Below are 25,222 nucleotides of genomic sequence, written 5' to 3'. Positions count from 1 at the left end.
AATGTGTGTGTCTGTATCTGAAAAGCTAACTATGTGGATCTTTTCAGCTTCCGTAACATTGCTTTATAAATGATTAATCTTTTTCCATTAAAATGTCCTGTGACATCTGAGATGCCTGACCTGGCAAAGCAGATGGTGGCAGAGGAGTGCCACAAGGTGCTGAACCAGGTCCACTTGCACTTGGCCCACGTGCATGTCAACGAGAGCTCCAACAACTGTGTTAAAGTGCTTCCCAATTTAGATTTTCTCATGGATGGTGAGGATAAAATAGTATAAAAGCCTCCAATACTTCAATTTGACAGTAGCACACAGCAGTACAGTGGTAGCTTCACTTACGAGTGCAACAAATCACCAACTTTCATCCGGTGGATTTCTCTCGCTTTATTTAATAGCATTATAGTGTGTGGTACTTTGATGATTTTTTTTTCAACAATTAACAGCATAATTTTTTATACACTTACATGGCAATTTGTTTAAAGCTTGAGTTTAAGCTAAAGTATTTCTTAAAAACCTATATGTAGTATATTATTTCAAAGTTTTAGAAAGGTGATAGCATTTTAAATGGGAAAATTCATTTGAAATCAAAACAACATGAAGGTTGAACAGCCAGCCAACATAAACGGATTACTCCGATGGTGGAGAACTTGCATTAGCTACGGCCGGTCTATTTGAGAGGTGATTTTAAGGTTTTGTTACACATAAAATATTACACAGCTTAGCACCTTCCTATCTTTCCAATTTAGTGGTGCCTTTCTGAAGCCTTTGTACAAAACACTGAACATTCAAACCTGTGCCCTTTACCTTCACCAGCTGAAAACTGTAACCTCGCACCTTGAGTATTCATCCGACTTCAGCCTAAATGAATGCATTCATGAATGCACAGTCTCCCTTGTTTTGCCTTCACCCTTGCCTCCTTCGAACTCTAATGTGCACATTAATTCCTTGTTGCCATCTGTCCCTTAAGCACATCCATACATTGGTTTGTATGGGTGTGTCGTAAGTTCTCCGCTGTAGGAAATAAACATGTATGTGGTGCCAGGTGTGCTCTCGGCAGTGGCTGTGACCCCAAACAGAAGTCTTTCTACTGCATGACACAACCACATGACACATTTTCCCATCTGTGATTGCAGCCGTCTTTGATAACTTTTAATGACAGGAATGGCTTCTTAAGATCCTTTTATATCACTTAAATAATATATGCAGTTTGAAATTGGGTTTTTGTAACAGCATAAAGAAGGAAGGGCTTTGGCACTGCTTAAAATATTTGTATGCATTTTGAATGATTGCGTCTCTTTGTAGTGACAGATGATTGTATGTTTCCACTTTGGTTCCCAGGCCGTGATCTGAGAAATTAACATACTAAGGCTGGTAAAATCTTTTTCTATGCAACAAGTGTCTTTTACTAGCAATTTGCCAAGTGAATAATTCACATAGCTCTTCCACCTCTAAAGACACCTATCGTATTCATTATTTAGTTGCCTTTTCACTGGGGCAAGAGGGATGTTCAATTATTTAACAACAATATCGAGCACTGCAAGGGGTTAATAGGTCTTTTGCTGGCAGTGAGCACAAGAGGTAAAATGGAGAGTGGAGGTGATGACATGAGTAAAGAGTAGAAGATTTGTGATAAAGGTCTTGTGACCGAGAAAGCTTTTAAGTGGAAATTTTGAGTTTAAGCAGATCATGATCATATTAATCAGACTTGGTTTGTTTTTCTCAAGTGACATGCATCTCTTAATCTGTTACATTTATATAGATGATGATCTGCACTATAACTGATCAAAAACTATAATTTTTGTAATGTTGGCATTATCATCACTAATTGATTCTATGAGCCATAGGTCCTATTAATATTGCAGTGCGGGGTGAATTAAGAATTTAACTGCCCATGGTCATTAGTGTGATTGATCAAGATGTAATAAATGATTGAGCTAGATTTAATCTAATCAAAGTCACTAAGGCTCTCTTGTTTCAAACCGTGTATCGTCGTTGTTAGGAGGAAACCTCTTGCCCAAATATGGTCAAATTTCTCAATTCTCACGATCCTTCTCCACCTCTTCTGCAATTGAAGTACCCGCTGCTACCAGGTGCTGTTTGGAATATTTTAATCAATCCCAGTGTCCTTTTTATAAATAATACAAGTTGAATATATATACATATATTTATTTAAATATATTTTTGTATTGAGTGCCCATTAGAATACTGCGATTGAGTTGATTACACCTACTTTAATGAATCCAGTCTGTTTCAAGAAGATGATTCATAAACAAAGGATGGTTAAAGCCAAAATGAGGAACTTGCTGGAACCACATTGTGCCTTCTTTATGCTGTTACAAAGGTTGCAGCGCCCCCAGTTGGCATAAAGCAAAAAAAAAAAAAACTGGTTGGACTTCATCTAACAAAGTCGTGGCTTGTAATGGTCACAGCCACCAGGAAAGCTTTTTTCTTTTCTTTATACTGCACAATGTATGGACTTGTGTGAAGTGACCATTATCATCAGTGATCTGAGATCTGTGGTTTCTGTAAAGAGGCTCGGCAGTGCCTGACTTGTCTCCCAAATATTCCATGTAATGAAGTCAATTTAATCTCAAATGCCATCAATAATTGCCTCGGTCTCACCCTACAGCCTTGAATATTTTTTTACATGATCATTTTCATCAGTTGAAATACATCAAAGAGCAGAGGAAATATTTTATCTGGTTTAATTAGTGAGACCAAAAAAAAAATCCTTTTTACCTTAACATTTGAATCTCAAGTGCTCCAAACATGAGCTCTCTTTGAGGCTGCTGCCTGCTTGCCTGTCATCCATGTTGAGGACACTTCTTGAGAGGCTGACACCTTTCTTGCTTGACATCTCCAGAGAAACCTCACACGAGTTCATCCTAGGAAGTGGACACAATGGATGCTCTTTACATCGGACTCCATTCAAACTTGAAACTAACAGGCGAGCAATCCAAACAGACTCTCCACTCCACCACTTTCCTGTCGTTTTTCTTCTGTGCTGAAAAAGCAGATGGTAAACCTTGATAGCAGTACATTTGTCTGTCTGAATGTATATTTGTCAGCACAGACTTGGAGTAGAATAAAAAAAACAAGTCATTGCAGGGAGAGGGGGGCCAACAAGTGAAATTTGCCCCAGGTGATGGTTTGAATAAACTCACACAAAACCTCCTGTCAGGAGAGTTGCATATCGCAGAAACACAGAGAAACAATGAACTAATTAAGATGAAGCTCTCGATGCAGGGTTCATCGAAAGTCCTTGCATGGATGTTGGCCAGACTGTGGAATGAGCAGAGACAATTTTTGTTCTTATGAATTCAGATCAAGGGAGCTGTCATAGTCCGCCTTTATTTACATTTTTTATGAATGTTTCCAATTATTACATGGACTTTCACTGCAGTAAGAAGATGCATCCAATTTGTGTGAATTTTTGAGAAGACATGTTACTTTCCAAAATGAGAGTGCCCCAGTTGTGGAAGAAACTCACATCATGACCTCAACCCATTTAAACAATGCAGCGAGAAGGACAAGGTGAAGTCTCACAACCCAAAATTTTGTAGATAGTCGTCTATGAAGAATATAACAATATGCACTGTCCTCCATTTTCACTTTTTGCTGGTCTTATAGACATGGTGCCGAATATTTTTGTGCATAAAGAAAATAAATATCATACAAAAGCTCATGTATTGTATTAGTCCCTCATAAAACGAAATCAGGTGAGTGTGCATTGGTGTTTGCATTCAAAAAAATGTCCAGTAAATCGTTAAATTGAGCAAATAAACCCCCAGATTACATCTATAGACCCAATTTATCAAGAGGAAAGATGGATTTGGAATGCAAACAGCAGCATATGGTAAGCATTTAGAGATTATGCTCTGTTATGCATTACAGGTGTGTGAAAGTAGAGAGGCGAGAATATGTACACAAATCTAATGAGCCCAGATTTGAATCTGAAGATAGAGTCTATGAAGTTTTCATGTGTAAAATTTTAACTTATCCCCATTAAAATCTTTGAAATTAGTCAACCGGAATACCGTATAGGCCACGTTGACTAAATAAAAAACAGCAGTTTGAGCAAAGAACAGTGATATGGTCAAGTTTAGAGAAACTAAAGAAACTGAAAATTATTCTCAGTTGTTATTGTAATAGAAAAGGGGAAGGCTAAATGAGACTTTTGAGATTTTTTTAGTGTGAATAGTTTATGCTAGTTTCATTCTTTTATTGTCTGAATGACTTTACCACAGTGTCCCTCAGAGAAGAGACCAATCTTTGGTGCACATTCAGCAAAGATGAAGCATGAGTCACTAGTATTTGCTGAGGCAGAATGAAGAAAAAAAAAACTGAATACTTTTCTCTTTTCTACACAAGAAATGAAAAGCTTCGTGTAATGTCTTTCAGTCAACCTGATTTTCAGTACAGTAGTCCGCAAATGTCTCATTGTTTCAAGGTATGTGCGCAAAATTGATAACTGACATATTAACTTGGATGAATTCTTAATGTAGTGAAACTGTGGATAAGTGTAATTATGTCTGTTTCAATTCAAACTGAATTATTAATTAAACCCAGTTCAAAATTAGCCTTGGTAGACCTTGAACAGATAGATATAGCATTCTACTAGAGCTACGTATTATGATGGCAGAAAAATGGATGTTTACAAAAAAGAACCCTTGTGATGAAAAGAGGAAAGCAAAGCATGGAAATGAACTGTGGAAATACTAACTCGAGAAGGAAACCTAAAAGTAATGGCTCCTTGTGGTGCATCTCAGGCTTTGTCTTGTTGGCCTGGCGGGATTTAGCATCACTTCCCTGTCAGCGTTTTGTTTCCGGCAAGGAATTTTGAAAGCACAAATACAACTGCATCTATTATTTAAGAGAATGAAAGTATACAAATATTATTTTTGCAGCTGAAAAAAAAATTGCATCAATTTGGTTAGAGGGGCCTTTTTGTTGTGCGATTAAGTGGCGTTGCACCAGGGCTAGGGAAAGATTATAGCTCTGTCAAAAATCTGTGTAGCTCCATTTTAGCCCCTAAGCATTTTAAGGGAGGATTTCAGTGTGAGCTACGGTCAGCTAAAAGTAATGCTTTTTTACAGAATTTTGCCTCTGGCCCCAGGGAGGTCAGCAACAGCTCCACTTGGCACTAACATCCACTCAGCCGGGGCAGGCCTGGGAAATATACACAGGCTGTCTGTCCACTTGCTTCATGAAGTTCCTCACAAGTGACAGCTTTCCGTTCAGCAATCTGCAGCTGATTTGAATGAGATTGTTGTTGTGTGTGTGTGTGTGTTGCGTGTATGTGCCTAGCAGACTGAATTAGCTAAATATTTTCAGATTCTTGACTTCATCTGGCAGAAACAAGTGACTTTCATTGCCAAAAATAACACAAGTTAGCCGGATAGAGGGGGAGACGTCATCACAAATAATTTCATGAACTATAAATCATTTGTCCCCTTCAATTATGTCCATCACCTGTCACATTTCCCAATTTTAATGTATTAGAGGGTAAAACGGTTTGCACATCGTTCACACATCAATTTGATCAACTGTGGACGTTTCTACACAGCAGACCAGGCAATTTATCAAGGATGCAATTTGACGTGGCTTGCTATTTTTCTATTTTGAAAATCTTATTATGCTCATGACGCTAGATTACTTTTTTCTGATTATGCATGCAAATTTTAGAGATGTGAGTCACACGGCATCTGAAAGATAAACCTCCCCTGAAATAAAAGCAGCCACACCATAAACACAGCTGCTGGAAAATAGTAGGCAGTAAGTTTGCATGTCCAATTTTGTATCTTAGGCAAGCAGGCAGCCAAAGCTATTGTTTCGACATCGCAGTTGATCCGACCGACATTGTAGACTGAAAAATCATGGATGACTTTGTTGTTTTAAGGATCTCACATATACGTACAAAACAAAGGCTTCAGGACTATTTGGTAGAACAGGCTCCAGATTAGCTGTCTGAAATGTCTCAAACACTTTGTCAGCATGACTCATCTTTGCAACTGCTGGATCTATTGGCTGTCACTCTACAGGCACCGTTGCCATTTCTCTAGGTGGTGGAGAAAACCAAGATCAAGGCTCGCATAACCAAGATGGATTTAAACGGCTGCTACGTGAATAAAAGTCAAGTCTGATTCGGTGAGATCAAAGAAGAGTTCAAACCCTTTCGACTTTTATTAGGAACAAGGAGCAAATCTAGAGAGACCTTGTATTGTCTTCTACTCTGGTGTTCAAGGGCTACACTCACTTTGAGGTACTTGTTTGCTTAGGACACGACCATGAAAAGGTGAAGGTTGGGGAGTAACCGGGCAAATTTACAATGTGGAGCAACCATCTGGGGTCAGATGTTGACGACAAGTTTTTACATTTTGTTATAGCAACAAGTAGGCAAGAGATTTGACCGTATTCGGCAGGTCTGTGTTGGCAATGATGGGCTACCGTTTCCAAGCGTCTTCGGGCTTGAGAAATATATTGCTAAAGCATGATCCAGCCCATTCACACAAACAAGACTTTCTGTAGGGGCCCATTTTGTTTGCACCTTCCATTTTAGCTGATAGTTTGTCCTTGACAAATAAAAGCATAAAAGCACAGCTAGTTCTTGTCAAATTCCAAATACAATCAAGCGGACTTTTGTAAATGTCCACCTTAGGTAAGCCTCACAGCTTTATAAAAACAATCGGTAAAACTGGCCAATGTAAAAGATGTTGCAGACTGCAACACAATCCAAAATATATGAATATCCTCCCTAAATATCTGTGCACTAAAAAAGTGTCCTCCTTGAATGAATACACTTTAAAATACTTAAACGCACAGTGCACTTCTTTCTCTCTCTTTCTCATGCTTCACTTCAGAAAGGATTTCTGGTGCTCATAGACATCCCTTTCTCCCTTCCACTCTTTTTATCTGTTTGTTTGTTTTCCCCATGAAGAGATTCCTGACAGGCAGTAAAAGAGCTGCTCAATTCCCCCAAAATCGGGCCGATGTATTCTGTCATGATTGGTTTGTTTGCCATCCTTTTTCAGTTATTTGCTCCAGTTTTAAGCCTCTGCATGGCGATTCCTCTAAACAGGCAAATATTCCCTTCCCACATTAAAAAAAAAAAAAGAAACTATTTTTTGAATACTTCGATTTCATGCATTAGCAAGCAACTTCAAATCAAGTGAGACAATAGCAGCACCACGGAGCAGCAAGAACAAAGCTGCTTGATGAGAAACCGACGACGCTCCCCTTAAAAACTGTGAAATCCTCAATGTCCTGTGAATTCAAGTGCAACCTTTCATCAGGCCCATGAATATTTTCTAGCAGAAAGCTTCAAAAGACTCTCAGGGGGGTTGTTTGTTGTTTTTGTTACCATTTTATTTGTCATTTGGCTTCCCTTTTGGACCTGAGCTCGAGCTACATCGCTACATACAGCACTTTTGTTCTTTGGTCTTTTGAGTCAAGTTATGAGTGGTGGTCCATTGAGAAGAAAACCCTTGAGCCAGAGACATCACATTTCTAATTGTTATTCTGCATACAATGTTTGTTCAGTGGAGTTGCCAAGAAAAAGAAGATGGGATATATATGGGACATGACATGAACTGCCACAAATCCGCCAAATGCGACTAACTTTCATGCGGGTAGAATTGCCACTCTGACTAGCCACTTTGGCTAGCCTAGTTTATATGTATTGTGGCGATGGTGAGTCATAAAGATGACAAAGAGGCACTGTTATTTCTGTGAGGCACATGGAAAAAGGACGTTTCACCATGCTGGAACTGTCTGTATTAGTCGTCATCAAAAGTCGTTTTTGGTGTATATTAAATGTCAATTGCTGTTGTTTCTATTGTTGGTGTCAAGTGAATTTCTTTATTTAACCAAGTTGTAAAGCAAGTAAAATCAAACTGTTTAAAACCAATTATTTAGAGAACCTACTGATGCCCATTCATTAATAAAAGACAACTACATTGTTGTTTTGGAATATTTTGCCTTTACACACTTCATCCGGCAAGAATTTGAACAATTATAAAAACCACACCTAAAGATAAATCATTCAGTCGATCATTATCAGTATAAAAAAAGTTAAACTAAGGTTGCAACACTAATTTGCACTACCTGTCACCCTTGAACTCTCCCTTTTAAGATGCATGTATCGAATATGGATAATCTGCGGTGCTGCTGAGTCAGCAATCAGCACTGGTTTATAGCCAAACACAATCAGGGAAGACAAAATGCTGATGGAGTGAGAAAAAGGAAGCTGTGAGCTTGGGTACATTTTGATAACAGAAACAGAAATGCTGAGTGAGCTGGTGATCACAAGAGAATGACAAAATCTGAAAAATATTAGGATTATTATTGTTCTCTATCGCTGAAGGCACTGTACTGAGATAATGATTATGTCATTTTAATTTACTCATTAATTCACTGTTGCAGTGGCAACAAATCCAAACTGTTTGGTCACTTTTAACTCACAACGCTGACAGTAGACATCCAGGATCAAATTTGAGTAACAAATCACATTTGCCTCAAGTGCTGACAGTGCTTTAGAAACTTTCTTCCACTTTGCAACCGGTACACTAACACAGATTTTGATACTTCCTAATCTTTAAAGCTTCTTGATGCTTATATCGTACATTTAACCTTTCCCCGAGGAGCATCGGCCAGCAACCGTGTCCCGCCATGTGATCTTACATCAACACCTTGCTTGGTCGACTGGAAATAAACTTACATTTCGTTGTGGAAGGAAAACTTACACGGACCCACAGGGCAGAGTAAAAATGTCAATCAATGCAAGAGAACCGGCCATTTTAAAACAGCTCTTTCATTGATGTATGAAGTAACCTCATTTTGCACTTTACATTCTCTGACAATGCGGGCACCAAAGTAGAACACTTTCTTAGTTTTTACTCAGTTGCGGTGATGGAGGTGAAGATCATCTGACCCTTGCAGCATAAAGGCTACTTCTATCTTTTATTACTACAGACACATAAAGATAACAAATCCAACCACAAAGTCTAAAATAGAGTGCTTGTAATGAAAGATTTAAGGTGTTTTTATGCTCCCTGTTAAGCTCAAGAGTCAAACGTCTCCTTCAGTGATCTCTCTCAACTGGTTTACTGCCCTCAGTTTTATTGCTTCTATGAATTGTTTCTAGGGTGATTCAGTCAAAGATGTTCATACATAAAAACATTATTTTTATTCCTAGGACGTTTTACTTGATGGTTCAAGGGGGACTTACTGACTTCTCGGTCTTATACTTAAGGGAAATGCGGGGTGGTCGATTGGGGAGCAGTGCAAGTGTGCGGTTCAAAAAAAAAAAAACAGGACTCACTTCACACCAAAAGCAATATTTGTGAGAACAGCATGAAAGCAAAATATTCCTCTGGATCTAATTCACTGCAGTGTCCCCAAACAAGTTGCTTAAACTTTGGATGCACTCTTTCCTTTTTAAGTCACAAATAAAAACAATCAATGTTTCCAAAAAGAATACAACAAAGTTTTATAGTTTTAACTTCCAATTTGTTTGTTAGACTGATGATTAATTTATTGGAGAAGGCCAGAGCTTCTCTGGAAAATTAAATACAAATGATAGAATGGCACAAAGATTTCAAAACTGATTGAGATTTATGATTGATTGACCAAATGGGCCAACAAAAAACGTTTTATGAATGCATTTTTGTTTGTTTGTCTTTCCCGTTTAAAGTTACTCTTCACTAGAGGTCAGGAGTTCAAAGGTGAACAGTCTGAGCCATGTCCAATAAAATCTACCATGACTTCCTGAGAGGAAAGCTTTGACCTGACCTCAAGTTCTTTTTGAGCTTGCCAGGCACTTTACACATTCTACACATAGATCTTATTCAGCCATCAAACTACTGTCTCCTGACTGTATTTACGCCTGTGTAATTACTAAAACCAGATGACAAATCGTTGTCAGAGGGTAGAAAGATGGGCTGCATCCTTGAGTTTGTTGGACTGTTCATCACAAATGTACAATGCGGTAGTGCCAAAATGCACTCACTCGTATAGATTCCTCACGCAAGGACAAAGAGTGCAAATATTGCAGTAGTATTACACAGCCACAATTTAACAACATGGCAGTTTTGACTGGAGAAGCAATCTTGTACTGGCACTTTCTTTGAACAATAATAAAGTATTAGGACAGAAGATTGGCCATTACACAATCATACAGGAAATTAAAAGGTCTGGTTTAAAATGTTTCAGTTAATCCTTCAACACCAAGCTCAACCAACTCTGCATTTATGCAAATTCATGTGCACAAAAGCACAGGTAGAGAAATAACTGTTTGGATTAGCAATTATTTAACATAATGCTAAACAACCGTACTGCAGCCACAACTTGACTTAAGAGTGCCCAACATGAGGGAACGTAGGAGCAAGGCAGACGGTTAAACATACGCCAATGCAGTAATACATCATTTGATATAATCAATTCAAAACATTACGGCTGTCATACCAAATAGATATTGATGTAAAAAATGTGTTAAGTTTGTATCCATAACGTCATGGGTGCCATATGTTTCTGTTATGGCGGCAGTGATGCAAAGCCTACCGTGCAGTTTCTGCTATGAGCTGGGCAAACTGAATTCAGGCAGTTTTGACTTAGATAGTCAACTGTAACCCATCCATGACATTGCAGGAACTAGCTCATAAACCCATCATAATCGCGTCACTGCTGTATTATTTCAGCTGCAAAGGTCATACGCAGGAGAGCGGAGATGTAAAAAACAACAGCGGACCGGATCAAAAATTGTAAAGGTCTGTGCCAAAAGACAATACACCTCTACATAGCTTTCACTTCCCGGGCCATAGACATTGATTATTACCAGTCACGTGATTGACGATTTACTTGTCATTTATGTGGCCATGAAGAATTTATATGTACAATAATGGAAAAATAATAAAAAAATATTTGAAAAAGAATGCACTTTGACAATTATTTTTATGTGCCTTTTTAAATAAAAAGTTCTGTTGAGCATCACACATCACATATGTGAGTACAAAGAGAAAATGAGGAAATATAAGCAGGCTTCTTTTGACTCTATTTGCATTCAATCAAATGTAAAATGTTTATCGGTGGCCTTTTAATTTGCTGCTTGGTTTCAGGAAATCTAAAAGTTTAGACAGCCCTTTGTTTTATTGCTGTTATGGTTCAAGGAATTCATCTGGCTGGAAGATTATTAGTTCTGCTTCCAGAAACATAATGCACAGTGTTGGCTATTGGAATGATAGGTAATCTATTTTATGATGAAATATTGTCTTCTGACAATCTCGCAATTCTGTCATGACATCAGCAACGAAGAGGACGGGATTCATTATGTCAAGTTTGCAAGCGAAATTACATGTCGTCATTCACATTGTAAATGTCTGCCCGTATTGACCCGCCATTGTGTAAGATTTTTAACACGTATAGTGAAGAGATAGATAAAAACAGCTAAGCTAAAGTAAAAAAAAAAAAAAATGGTGGAAATTATGATTGGCTGGTAACTTTAGATAGTCACCAGCCACGCAGTTAATTCTGAACCTGGACGATAACCAAAGAAATATGTATAGGGGCTTGACGCTGTCATTCCATAAGGTCTAAACTTGAGCTACATTCTGACACATGTAGTTTATGGACTTTACAAACAATAAAGCAGAATGAAACACAATTTAAAATAACCCTACAGCTCCTGCTGGCCCCATAAAATGGTATGCGAGCTGGATTGTGTCTGCGGGCCTTTTCTGTTTGACGTCTCTTTTTTGAATTACATATTAAAGCAGTCATGTAAGTCAGACTGAATTTCCGAAAGCTGTTTTTGCAAATTTGAAAATTGGTGGCTGCAAGTAGGTGCATAAACGTAGTAACCAGAAGATTAATCTAGAGGATGGAAAACAGTATATTAAATAATCACCAAAAATGCAAATTGATCAATTCCGACACTCTCTTCCTCCACAGCATAGTTTATGCTTGCTGGATACAATTTTGCTTAACACTTAAATACAAACTGACGTTTCATGCACGGGCCTCACTGTTAATTGCAACAGCTGCAGGCTAATGTTGACTAAAAGTACATTATTAAGCTCTCTGCCCGTGAATGGTTGCACTGTATGAACAGCAGTCTCATATGTCAATCTACAGGGGCAGTTTCTACTTAGCCACTAAGCCTCATCATTGTTACAGTTGCTACTGTTGGACAGGAGACACGCTGCCTGCCTGCTGGGTGTGTGCACATTTGTGTGCATGTGTGTGCATGATACGCTCATGGGCACAGTTGTACATCAGCACTGTTCAAATGCTCATATCTAAAGGTTCCACTTTCCACTAAGTGTGTTTTGGCAGAAGATCAGATCTTACGCCAACAACAACAGGACCCCAAGTTTTAGAGCCAAATCACACAGTGTCCCCCTTTAATTCCCCATGATCCACCCTGACTCCAGACAGGTGATCCGTGTGTGTGTGTGTGTGTGCATGTGTGTGTGTGCGCGTGTGTGTCCGTGCATGTGTGTGTGTGCATGCTATGCCCAACTCTTAATCAAAAGTATACTTCAGCGCTCTCGCTCATAGAGCATGAGAGGTTAATTTTCCTATTGGCCGATCACTCTTTACAGTAACCAATGAGGTAAGTCTGTCATAGAACCACTTTTGGGCACTTCGTCTCTCAGTGGGAGAGTACTGAGGATTGGATATCAAAACAAGGCCATTTTGGTACTAACATCAGTCAATGTGTCAACATGTAATGCACTGCTAGTGTAGAATTACCTTATAGAGTCTATGCACTGCAAATCTACATTTAGCTATTAGTAGTTAAGTGTCACCCATAGTGTGACGTTTCCAAATGTCTTCACCATTACAGATAAAATGTAAAATGTTGCTATGTATAGAGGGGCTCGCCATATGGGCTCCAGCTCCCCACGACCCTAACAATGTGAGTAGGGTTGTAACCATACACCAAAGTTAAGATTATATTCATAATAATATATTATTTTAGAATTATTTCATTGAGAATAAGGATGTATTATTTATGTAATTTATTAATGATGAATAAATGGGTCAATGCAGACTGCGCATGTGTTCCATGCCCCACTTAAATTTAATTTTAAAATAATTAAAGATGGTCTGGGACACTGTTCCATCTCAGTTCCGATCTCTGTTCCCACCTGGGAACTGCGTCAACTGATTCAATAAAGAACTCTTGTGGCAAGGAAGACATAACTTTTCATATTTACCCTTCAATTAAGGTTGTCGCTTTGGTAGAGTAGTTTAGTTACTTCACTGGTTTGGTTTGGTTTGGTTTGGTTTGGTTGCTGTGAAATTAAAAAAAGAAGAGCTAATATGGTACTTGAATTTGGCTTTGTGAGTTACTTTAAATTCCTCCAACAAGTGCAAAACAACTGAAAGTAAAACTATACAGCCCATGTTTGTCCATTTTCACTATTCACTGTATAGTTTTACTTACCACTACTTTCCAAGCTCTCCACATTGATACACTTTGTATATGACAGCCATGCTGCCTTTCTCCCGACCTTTGGCAAGAAAGTGAATGAATACATTTCCAAAACGATGAAATTATTCCTTAAATGGTGTCAAAAAAATTAACCTTGTTCTGTTCTGTTAAGATGATCATCCAGCATTCACTATTAATATTATGTACAGCAAAATTGCAGTTGGCCTGTCAGAGGATGTGTTACATTACCTGAAAGTACTTTCTTGTTTAAAATCTTTCCAGATGTGGAAGAGAAGCTGAGCCGCATGGGGGCTTTGGCTTAAGCTCATAATGTTCTCTCCCAAACCCTGAGTCTTTTTGTTTTTAAAATAGCTTCAACTTAGTGTCATTTCCCATGAGTCTCTCTGCCTGGAACGGCAAACACAGAGCAACAGTTACAAAACATAGCGTGGAGACTCTATGAATTATAATAACGATTTTAAATGGTTTGGGAAAGCGCAGTCTCAGCAGGCCTCACAGCCAAACAATCAATCACAGCACAGCGAGATGAAGAAGACGGCAGGAAAATGATGAGAATGATGATGATGAGGAGGAGGAGGTGAGTTGGAGAAAAATAAGCAAAGGGGGTTTTGTAATTCAGGGGTTGAGAAAGCAAAGGGCAAAACACATGAATGAAAGCTTCTACTCGTCTAATAAAGGTTCAACTTACCACGTAATGTACAGACAGCATCGTTTCCTTTTTGGGTGTACAAACGATAGTTCTTCAAATTTTATCCAAATACGTCGGCTGGGTTCCGGCCACTGTCAGAAAAAGATACAATGGTGTAAAATACACAGTATTTAATATTCAACAGGCGAATCAAATAATGAATCAATACAGGGCTAGGGATAGACCTCTGGTTACCCCTGGAATTTAACTACCGTATTTTCCGCACTATAAGGCGCACTGGATTATAAGGCGCACCTTCAATGAATGGCCCATTTTAAAACTGTGTCCATATATAAGGCGCACCGGATTATAAGGCGCACCTTCAATGAATGGCCCATTTTAAAACTTTGTCCATATATAAGATATATACATTTGGCCCGCGGGCCGGCCTTTGGACACGCCTGCTGTAGTGGCTCAATATTGGCCCATATATAAGGCGCATCTGATTAGAATGCGCACTGTCGGCTTTTGAGAAAATTGGAGGTTTTTAGGTGCGCCTTATGGTGCGGAAAATACAGTATGTGTTTTATTGAAATATTTTAGGCAATTGTATGCTTCCAGGGAACAGGTATTGATTGATCAAGTTCTATGCCTCGGTGACATCTTGAGAGCTGTGCAGACATAGCCATTTAGTTGTATTTTCTCAGGGCGGATTGATCAGGTACCCCAATAAATTTGAATTTAACAATTTGAAAACACATTGTGCATAGAAAGTAACTCACTGTAAACTCTCGGTAAACATCCTCATCCTTGACACCTGAACAACGTTTTGCTCTGATTGCTGCAGACAAGAATAGTGTTTGGCTTCCTGGTGCAATGGAGCTGCAAATGTCACTCTGTGCTCTTTCGGGCAGGCTCGACAGCAAACAGAGGAATGTTTATTTTATTTTCCATCCTGTTTCCATCTGAATATTAACATCAAAATGTATTAACATATAGTGTAGGGAGTATTACTGCATTTGTTATGGACCCGGTTTGCCTCCAAAGGGATGATTTAATACAGATTAGAGTTAATACAGTTATTTTGAGATGTGCCAAGTCAAGTCATTGGAGAAACATCTCCAGGCTGTCTTTTTATATAGCATTTTATTATTGGTGACATATTGGATTATTTCAACATTTATCAAACTGAAACCATGGGGAGGTGAAAAAACACTTATGGGTGGAGTAGCTCATTGATCGGAAAAATGACTAAAACTGCACACTGATTTATTTGAAAAGCTTCTCCTGCAACAGTTTGCGGGAAAACCTTTGATATTTGAGTGTCCAGTTATAAATCTGTATAGTATGTAAATTAATTCCTTCTGAAATTATCCAGAGAATGGTACTGTCGACGTATATAAATTTATGAAGTTCAGGTCACAGGTGAGTCACTCAAAACTAATCTTAGAATCCTAAACAATTCTCATCATCCATTGGAATTTCATTCTGAATTTCTCGATCAAGCCATGGGTCCTGCAATGTATCAATCATCAAACTGATGAGGCAGTGCAGAGGCCAGCCAGGGTGCACAAAAGCTTCCCTGCTGCATTCTAGTGTGAACTCCTCACCCATAATGCACTTGGCCTTCATCCAGTCCTCCCACCGCCTCCCAACTTTATCTTTTTCTCCCATGGGTCACAACAGCAGCATTTATGGACTCTGATCCATCACTCAAAGCTCCTCAGCGCATCCCCCGCCCTTGTCTCATTTAGGCTCTCATCCAACAATTTCAGGTATTTATCCTGAGTGACAGGGTTTAATCTTGTGCCTCTGATGAAATTGACATTGGTGGGAATTTAAAAACAATCCATGAGCAAAGAGACTAAAAAAGGACAGCAAAGTGAGCAAATGTGTTTTTGGACCTTGTAAGCAGACATGGAAGCGTGATAGCATCCACTTGCATACCCAATCAACAATTTTGCCATTGAAAGACTTGCATTCTTCTTACTTTGATGATTTCAGTACTGATAATGGATCAAATAACAGATGGATAGTATGTTTGTGTGTAAGAGTGACACCAAGTGAACATCATAAAAGGCATTACTCCCCTGTCTAGGAATGTGTGCTCACAGTTGATGGTAGCCAATGATAAGGCACCATCTGTTACCCATGAGCGCAACTTGTGTGCCGTCCACGCACACAAATACACATACAGGCCAGTCTTGTCACTTGTTCCAAAGCCTCCCTCCATGCCCGAGATTATGGAAGGGTTTTGGTGTATCAGGCTGCTTGGTTTCCATTCTGTTATTGTAACGTCTTTGGGCGTCACATGTTGCCTTTCTTCCTCTCTTCGGTTTCTTACTGGGATTACATGAAATAAAAAAAGGGGGTAAAGGGGTGGTGACAAGTGGAGCCACGTCTCTGGTGATCCTCTTCTATGAATCGAGGGCCGCTGTAGAGCAATTTGGCTCCGCTTTCCTCAGGTTTAATTTGATCGGATGTGCCAGCAGGGGTGAAAGACAGAAAGGGAGAATGACGATAAAAGTTTAAAAATAAAAGAGAGATATTATGAGTGTTTTCTTAACGCCGTGTACGGTGTCCTCTTGTTGTGTTTGGATGGCGTTCAGAATGTGAGATGGCTGCAATGGGGCACACAGTGAGGATAAGGTGACTCCAGTTTAGTAAAATGGCCATGGGATTGTATTTCTACAAAAAAGCTTTTACAAAATAACATGCCGATCTGTCTGACCTCACTGGAGTTTAATTAAAATGTAAGCGAAATGACTGTCAGTCCAACCAAATGGAAACGTTTTAAGAGAACCCGCAGCCCCCTCCCCTCCGTGCCCACGCCTTGCCTTGTAGTCGTCCATGAAAGCCAACAGAGAACTTGTCTTTCATAAAATCAAAGTGCCTGAATTGCATTGTTCTCTTATCTGATGCTGTTTCACAATAAAAAAGACTGTTTCCAAAGAGCTAGAAATGTCGAGTTGGAAGTTACAGCACACTTAATAGCTGGACTGTATGTTGGCCTGGATCTATATGGAAATGTAATATGGAGACTAATTAGGTTACTCTTAGTCTGTTTCAATGATGCTATATCACTTGGTTGTTAGAGCAAAATGTCAACACCTCATCATCTCGCAAGAATAATATGCGTATTGACAAGTAACTTACATATGTTTTAATACTTTTGTGTTAACCAATTGAAAACTTATTTGGTTTGATGAGAAAACCTTTCAAGACCACATTTCAGTCAGGGTTTTTCTTGACCCACATACAAATTGGGATGGATTTTAAGACTTGATACATTTGGGGAGAGTGTCTTTTTCTTTTTTAAGACATTACGCTTTCTTACAGTTGAACCTCTAAAGTCAGACACATCATAAAAGGCAGCTACACTGGATTTTTTCTGTAAGAAATCATGAATATTGAAATGATCCGAACTAGAAGGCAAACCATGCTGAAAACCTTTATTTATTGCAAAGGCTGTATTGTATGTGACATTCTAAACCATTCATGCAGAGGGAGGATATTTCCTTTGAAGGAAAGTCATCTCATAAACGAATGACATTTGGAATAATCTACAAAAAAAGTGCAATCAATCCTTTACATGCCCACTGAAGTCAGGTCACTCAAGAGATGGATGGTGGCTATTGCGGGATTTTTGTACAAGGAAGAAACTTACCAACATTCAATACAGATGTTTTTTCCCATTATTTCTATTTGAAATCTATAAGTAATAATTTCTCTATTTTAGGACATCTTAAAATGGTATAAAATATAATAGAAAAAATAAAAATAATAGTAATTCAAATAGTCATTTTGTGAAAATAGCTCTCTTTTAACTTTTCCCTGAAACGTTTTTGCACAATCAAGCTTCGTTTCCCATCTCACATTTCACCTGGAAGATATTCAAGGTATTCTCTCACTGGATCTCATTCCCAGTATCTTTCCCCAAAGTGCTGGCTGCCAAAACCTGCCAACAGGGGAAAAGAGTGCTTGGCAAAGGAACAACAAGGTCCTGAGTCATGAAGGTTTCAGGTATTGGAAGAGAGGGTTTGTGGGAGGTTTGGAAAAGAGCTGTTCAAAATTCTCCTGTGGTCATAACTGAGAGGTTGTCACAACTAACTTTCAGCTGTATATGGGAGAAGAAATCAAAAAGGAATTGAAGACTGTTCTGAATGAATACATCTGCATTACGTGTAATGTTTGTTTTTCCAAACGAGACTGAGGTTACTAAAGCTACATTTCAATCAAGAGGTACAGTATACAATGTGGAGGACATTCATTATTTTCAAATTGTTCTTCTGGCTGCTTTTTCTAAAATCTATTTGAGAAGTTCATTTTCCTAGCAATTGAAAACGACAGTATGTGAGTATTGTTCTTCCAGTAAATCGTTCATTTTCTGAAAAATGTGTTGTACAAGTTCAAATAAATAGAAACATTACTAGAAAAAGAAAATGTGGGTGATAATTAGGAGTGTCAAGTTTTGGGGGGGGTCTTTTGGAGGATATTCCCTCACTATCTTTCATACACTCTAATTTCTAAAAAAAAAAAAATATCCAATTTGTCACCCCACAGTACTAATTCAAATCCACAGCCAATTTCAGGATTCAGCAAACACACAACAGAAAAACACAAATCCCCTCCCCCCCCAAAAAAAAAAATTGACAAGATGTTTTTGAAATTACAAGCACAAGTGCATATCAGCGTTTCATGAGATTGTAGAAATGAGCTATCGGGTGCCATAAAAGCAGAAAATAAGGGAAGCAGATCAACTCGCTCAGCCCATTCGCTTCATTCTCACCTCAAACCACAGACAACTCAGCTGTCCTGCTTCGTCTCTGCTAAGGTGCTAACCACCCGTGAGAGGAGATCCCCTGACCAGATTTTGGCGTTCACGTGAAACCTGTCATGCATGTGCACATTTTGGGGCCATCTGAGCCAGGAAGCAATGCACGTGATTGCAGGCCCAGCTCTCTGTGAGGGGAACCTGATGGTGGGCCAAACAGTTTGAAACACTTGGATACTCAGAGTCTCACTCTCTGCAGATCTGTACAGCACTTTGAGATACAAAATGGTGCCTATCCAAACCTGACAATCTGATAGCAATTAACAACAACCATTTACAATGAAACGGTGATTGAGAAAAGACAGAGACAAAAAAAGTTGAGGTGTAGGAAAAAGCATCAAGTGGAACAAGAAACAAATGGGCCAGGAGGTTCCTTTTTTCACGGTCAAGACATTTTTATATGAACCGGACCGGCCACCTACTGCACGTAACTAAGCATAAAAATGTGTATAACAAATGCAAACACACCTTAAGGTAGAATTGTTTCATAGCGTGTAAATCACCTGTTGGAATAGCCAACAATTGAAGTACTTTTGGAATTTTGGTATTTTCTTTTCTTTGTTCTTGGCAGTATATTAAAGTTGTTTGCTTTCTTTTAGTTTTCAACAAAAAACTGCCTCAAAAATCAAATGTCTCTAAGTTTTAGAATTTGACTGAAAATTTGAACCACTGCTATGCCTCACTTCAGCTTTGTGAGTATTAATTTCAACAAGCTCATTTTGCTTTTTTTTACACTACCACAGAACATGTGCCAGTAAGAGTTTTTTTAAAAATGTGAAAAACCAAAGCCAAAAATGGAACTTGGTGCAATATAACGAGTGAGCTGCATTATTTTTTTTAGGATGTGACAGTGACAATACTATAATGTAGCCCCATTGATGATTGATATATTACTATACTATTTCTTATATTATATTTTACCTTTAAATGTTGTCAATTATTAGAATGTGAAAATAATGGTATTTTTAGCATTGAATAATATTGTATTATTAAAAACGTGTCATCGTATCGCAACTGTTTGACCCTAGAACAAGTGTATTTATGATGCATATTATTATTTATTTAAAAATAATGGTCTTTTTAGCATTGAATAATATTGTATTATTCATGTCCGTTAAAAACAGTTATCATATCGCAACAGATTAACCCTAGAACAAGTGTATTTACGATGCATTATTTATTATACGTAAATGACTCAAGTTGCAATTTCTGTTTAAATGTAGAGACACTTAAAGAGAAATTGCAACTTGAGTAATTTATTTAAATGTTTTAGTACCTTTCTGTTGTGAGTTTCCTGAACGAGACATCAAAATGAATTGCGATAATGAGATGAGGTTGTCAGTTTTGGAACCAAAGACCAAGCAGAGCTTCATTTTTCATGAAGTGGTAGGTTTTGGTTAGTTTGTTAGTTTACAATTTGCTGGTTTATTTTGGCATTTTACCATTTAACAGTGGTTAACTTCTTTTCCACCACTCCTCTCTCTCTCTCATGCTACCATTTCCTCAAATCTCAACATCATAAGCACCCAAAATCTACGGTGATATACTGCCTTCTTGTGGTCAGAATATGCAGAATACTATATAGACATTTTTTCCAGCTCTTTTAGCTAATTTCAACCAGTGACCTCGCTGTGAACCTTGAGTCATTCAGAGTTCATGGTGTCTGAGTTGTTGTGTAAGCTTCTTTTATAATAATAAAGCATCAAACAGTTGGCGGATGTGACAGGCCTTGTTTGGTGGAATCACCATTTGGGTTCATGATCATGTCTGGCTTGGTTACAGATGGAACAAAGAAAAATATGTTTTGCAAAAATCTAAGAAAGCTTATTTTTATCTGGAGTTTTTTTTTCCCCTATAAAGAAAAATGTATATGTATTTTTTTACTGTTAAATAGTACTGGTTGACAAGGAAATGTTCTAAAAACTGCATTATGGATTCGATGAACATACATTACCCGTTGTCTTTATTTGTGTTATTGTTATCATAAACTTAAATTACAAAGAAACTATGTCCTTCAGGTTTTTTTTTTTTGTCTTACATTCACATTAGGTGTTTTTTGTTTTTGTTTTTCATTAACATGCAGTAAGGCATTAAAAGGGGCTATACAAAAAGAAAAAAAAGAACCCCCTAAATTAAAAAAATAAAATAAATTATTTTTGCATCGATGAAACAAAAGGTTTAAAACCAAGAAAAGCAAGAAAAAGAGACTTTATAATAAGTTGCCCTCATTGAATATACATGTTATTAATCAAAATTTCATCAACTTTAAGTGAATTCAAATATGCATCCATTTTTTTATGGAAAAAAATTAAATGTTAAACATGTGCACTTAATGACAATTTTGAAAAGAACAAATCATATTTCATATTAAGCAGATTTATAAATACAATATAATAGATTATAAATAGAACAGAATATGTTCACATCATAACAAAATATATATAATAAATATAAATAAATATATAAATAAGTAAAGAACTAAAATATCGTCAAATATTCGATTTAAGACTAACAAACAGCTTCCAAAAGTTAAAGATAGTGAATAATATTAAATTTATCTTTGATACACAGGCAAGTGTGTGATAGTATATAGGGCAGATTCAGCCAAGGAGCCAAAAGCCTGTCTTGTCCTGGGAACAATTCAAATTATTATCAGTGGGCCTATGCGTCACCTGACTGATTGAAGTTTAGAAAACCAAATCCTGCAATTAAGTCAAGCATTCCCATCTTGGGGCCAGTAGCCCAGAACAGCTCTAACCTTATGTTGTGGCTCAAAATTGCTTTAGAGGCTCTGCACAAATCTCTTTCTTTCTTTATGAGCCATTTGCCCCCTTTCCATTTATACAATAGATATATAAAATATTAGCTAGTGTATGAGGGTCTTCTCTCTTCGAGTATCCTCCTTGGAGATTTAATGGAATGTGGCACAAATATTGCTTCATAAAATGTTTAACACGAGGAGTCATATGCAGAACCGATTACCTTACGTATTGATGTCCTTTGGAAAGAACCACTAGCATTTTTAATGGGCATAAAGTGTGTTCTACAGTCCATAGATCTGAAATCAATGTGCTACTAGACGAAGATGCAATAGACATTTTCTTCTGGATTTAATGTCTGACTGTTTATACCCTACTTCACGCTTCATCTTGGGGCCACTAATGAGGTAACTTCAGAGTCACAATAAGATCAACAGAGCCCCTCAGAACTTCTTTTTGCCCCCCTACCACGCCTGGATTTTGATCTTCAATCATGCTGCCTCTGGTATTTTATAGTGCTGCCTTAGCATGAGTGTGTATTGTTGTCAGAGAGGGGCACTTAAAAAAAATGCTTTTATGCGTATACACTTACAAATGCTGGGTTAAACAACCACCCAATTTTGTTTAGAAAATTAACCCAACTTTCTGCATTTTTGGGGGGGGAAAAAAAAAATACATTGAACCCACAAATTAGGTTGTTTATTGAAAAACAACCCAAAGTTGGGTAAAATTTACCCAATTCTTGAAAAACAACCCAAAGTTGGGTCAAATTTACCCAAATTCCTGATTCGGTCCAATTTATATCCCAGCAGAATATAGGTTGCAAGGAGTCTGGATTCACTTAGGACTAGACAAAGGATTGGGCCTCATTAAGATAAATCAGACCCGTTGTAATAATTGCGGTCAAGGAGGCCCCCGAAAGGCAATGGCCCATTTTCTTCTTCCCCCTATTGGCTGTATACTCTTAACGCTTTGCCTGCAGTGGGCATGTTCATGAGCGGCTTGCGTCCCTTCGCCTCCATCACATCTATGTTGCTGTCGGTCTTATGATGATAAACTTTGACGTGCAGGGGGCAGATGTTTTCCGTGCTATGGAGCAGAAGTAAATGTGAAAAGCTCGGCACACAAACCAGCAGCGCATGACTTTATGGTTGAAGCATTTTCGTATTTCAGTTTTAATACACTATTCAGTCTTAAAAGCCTGTTGTAGTGAAGTACCACACTTAAAGGAAATATAAAAGATTAATTATATGCTGTATGTTGCATGATATATCATTTTGCTGTTCTTTGACAATGATATCGTAACTGCTTGTGAAAAATATTTTTTTTCAGTGAAGAAGCATTTTTTTTTAAGTGAATAAGAATCATAATTCACAGGAAAATCCATGTGAAGGCATTTACAAATTGTCCTCCAAACACAAATGTGCAATATAAAATAAAATTCAGTAGTTCAGTTTTATTAACGGCATGCGACTCTTGTGAAGGTAGCAAAATGTTCATGTGAGTGTTTTATCAGAGCTTGTTGTCTTCTGAGCTACATTTGATTAGGAAAAAAACAAGATATGCAACAAATGTCAAATTTAATATTTATGAATAGCGGGACCCTGAGAGTTTGAAGGAATTAACACGTCTCCTCTGGGAATAGGAAACCAGAATCACATGGATGATGGGATCCGTGTGCCAAAATGCGAACAATAGAGTACGAACAAGCTAAAAACGAAAATGTCATCCATCGATATCCCTTGGTCATTATTATCAATGTTTCCATTCTGTGTTTAGGGAATTAGTTTTTATTGTATCTTTCTAACAGACTTTAGCAAAAATATACCTTGGTATTAATAAATGGGGGCATACGTGAACGATTATGAATTAATTTTTAAATAAAAAATAAAATAAAACGTAGCATTTTGAAATAAGGTGGTTCATGGTCAAGAGTAGAACCTAGTAACACCAGTTTATTATTTTTTTTTTTAATACATATAATTATTTAATATCCCAGTGAGGAACCACTTTTTGTAATTTGTGTCTGGAGCTGAAAAAGTCTGGTCTATGTCCGGTGGTCTTATGTTAAAGGTTATTGAGAGGCCACAGGAGAGGGAAGCGATCCTTTCCAATTATCTGGCATTTGTCTTTGCACCGCATGGGTGTGACTCAAATGTCTGTTTGACAAGTGAGAGTAAATCTATTAATCTGAGCAGACATTAATTACTGTGATTATGGATCTGCGTGAACAACCGGTCGCACCAATTAGACTTTTAGCATTTCACAAGCTGACCACCGCTCGTTTCCACTTCACTGTTGGAGTCCAAAGACGTCCACCCAGGCCAAACATCAGCTCGGGATATGGCAGAGTCCCCCTATAGCTTAGCCAATCATGTAATACAAAGGAAATAGAGCATAAAATAGCTCATCAGATGATATTTTTAGATTTTCTCAGTTAACACGTGTTCGGCGACTTTGCCGATCTTGTGATTGACTGTCGACGACTCAACTAACTAACTAACTATGGCCAAATAAATACATAAATAAAGTGTTGAAAAAGGATAGCTCCCAGGTAATTATTTTGATCAAAACTTCAGATTTGTATCGTCACCTGCTCACTTGGGATCAGGGCGTCATTCAACAGGAGAAGCCAAACTAAAGCTGCATCGGCCATATGCACTCTCCAAAGAGTCTGCCTCAATCTACTGACCCCTAATTGGATTTAATGAGTGATTTAACAACATAGCACTGCCCCATCAAATCAAACTGCTACTGTCCTCTGCACTTACGTTTGGGTCAGTGCTCTAGACAACTACAGGTTCTAGTAGCCCCCTTTCTGCAGGACTCCCGCCTTCCTGGCTCATTCATCTATCTTTCCTCTCACCCTCCATTGCTCCCACATAGTTGTCAACATTCTCACAACACGGGTGGCCCCTAAAGATGGCTGTTTTGGCTTGTATTGGTGTGGAGCGCATGGTGCGATCACACCTGTAGGTTAAAGGAGATAAAAAAAAAAAAATTAAAAGTTCGATGACTGCTAGATGGCTAATTAATTAGTGTATATTATTTTGTTCACATCACAGCAGTGTAACACAAGTTGGTTTTATTTATATAGCCCTTAATCACAAAAAAAACATTTACTGTCGCTATGACTCAACTTCTTAAATGTGGCATCAAATCAGAATGTTTATCGCCAAAAACTTAGATCTTAGATCGCCAAAAACTTAGAATCCCCCTGTTCATTTTCTTTTTTGGTATCCACTGACAAGTGCATCTTAATTGACCAGATGAGTTATGCATGGATTTTCAGTGACATACAGTCCATACAGCTCTCATTTTCTGATAGCTCCATTTCCACAGAAGTACCAACAATACTTTTCTTACGCCATGTATTTTATTTTTGTTTTGTTTCCTTTTGACATTCATATTTAAGGGCCAGTTTAGAAAATATGCTCATCAGTGGGAGGGATATTCTGGATGCTCACGAGCATGCATGAATTGAGGACGAAGTAGCTCTCGGCTACATTCCTAATGCTTACAAGTTACAACACTTGCTTATTAGGCCAAAG

At 38.0% G+C, this 25,222-nt stretch overlaps 1 protein-coding gene across 6 annotated transcripts in view; it reads right to left on the bottom strand.

The window, feature by feature from the left end:
• The window catches only part of mfsd8l1 (major facilitator superfamily domain containing 8-like 1), a 240,800-nt gene that overhangs the window by 204,293 nt on the left and 11,285 nt on the right, over positions 1–25,222 (bottom strand). For 5 of the 6 annotated variants that reach the window (XR_015862206.1, XR_015862209.1, XR_015862205.1 and 2 more), the window contains exons 12-14: positions 14,139–14,230; positions 13,679–13,837; positions 2,737–2,882 (exon numbers count right to left, since the gene is read on the bottom strand). The gene's annotated coding sequence lies outside the window, so the exon portion shown is untranslated. Of the gene's footprint in view, positions 1–2,736; positions 2,883–13,678; positions 13,838–14,138; positions 14,231–22,741; positions 22,761–25,222 lie in introns of those variants that run through there. The other variant, XM_088394681.1, reaches the window with a different exon arrangement.

The sequence above is a fragment of the Syngnathus floridae genome, chromosome 13 (assembly GCF_059516105.1).
Source record: "Syngnathus floridae isolate MCC-2025c chromosome 13, RoL_Sflo_1.0, whole genome shotgun sequence".
Lineage (NCBI taxonomy): Eukaryota > Metazoa > Chordata > Actinopteri > Syngnathiformes > Syngnathidae > Syngnathus > Syngnathus floridae.
This window is presented reverse-complemented; position numbering and strand designations above follow the sequence as displayed.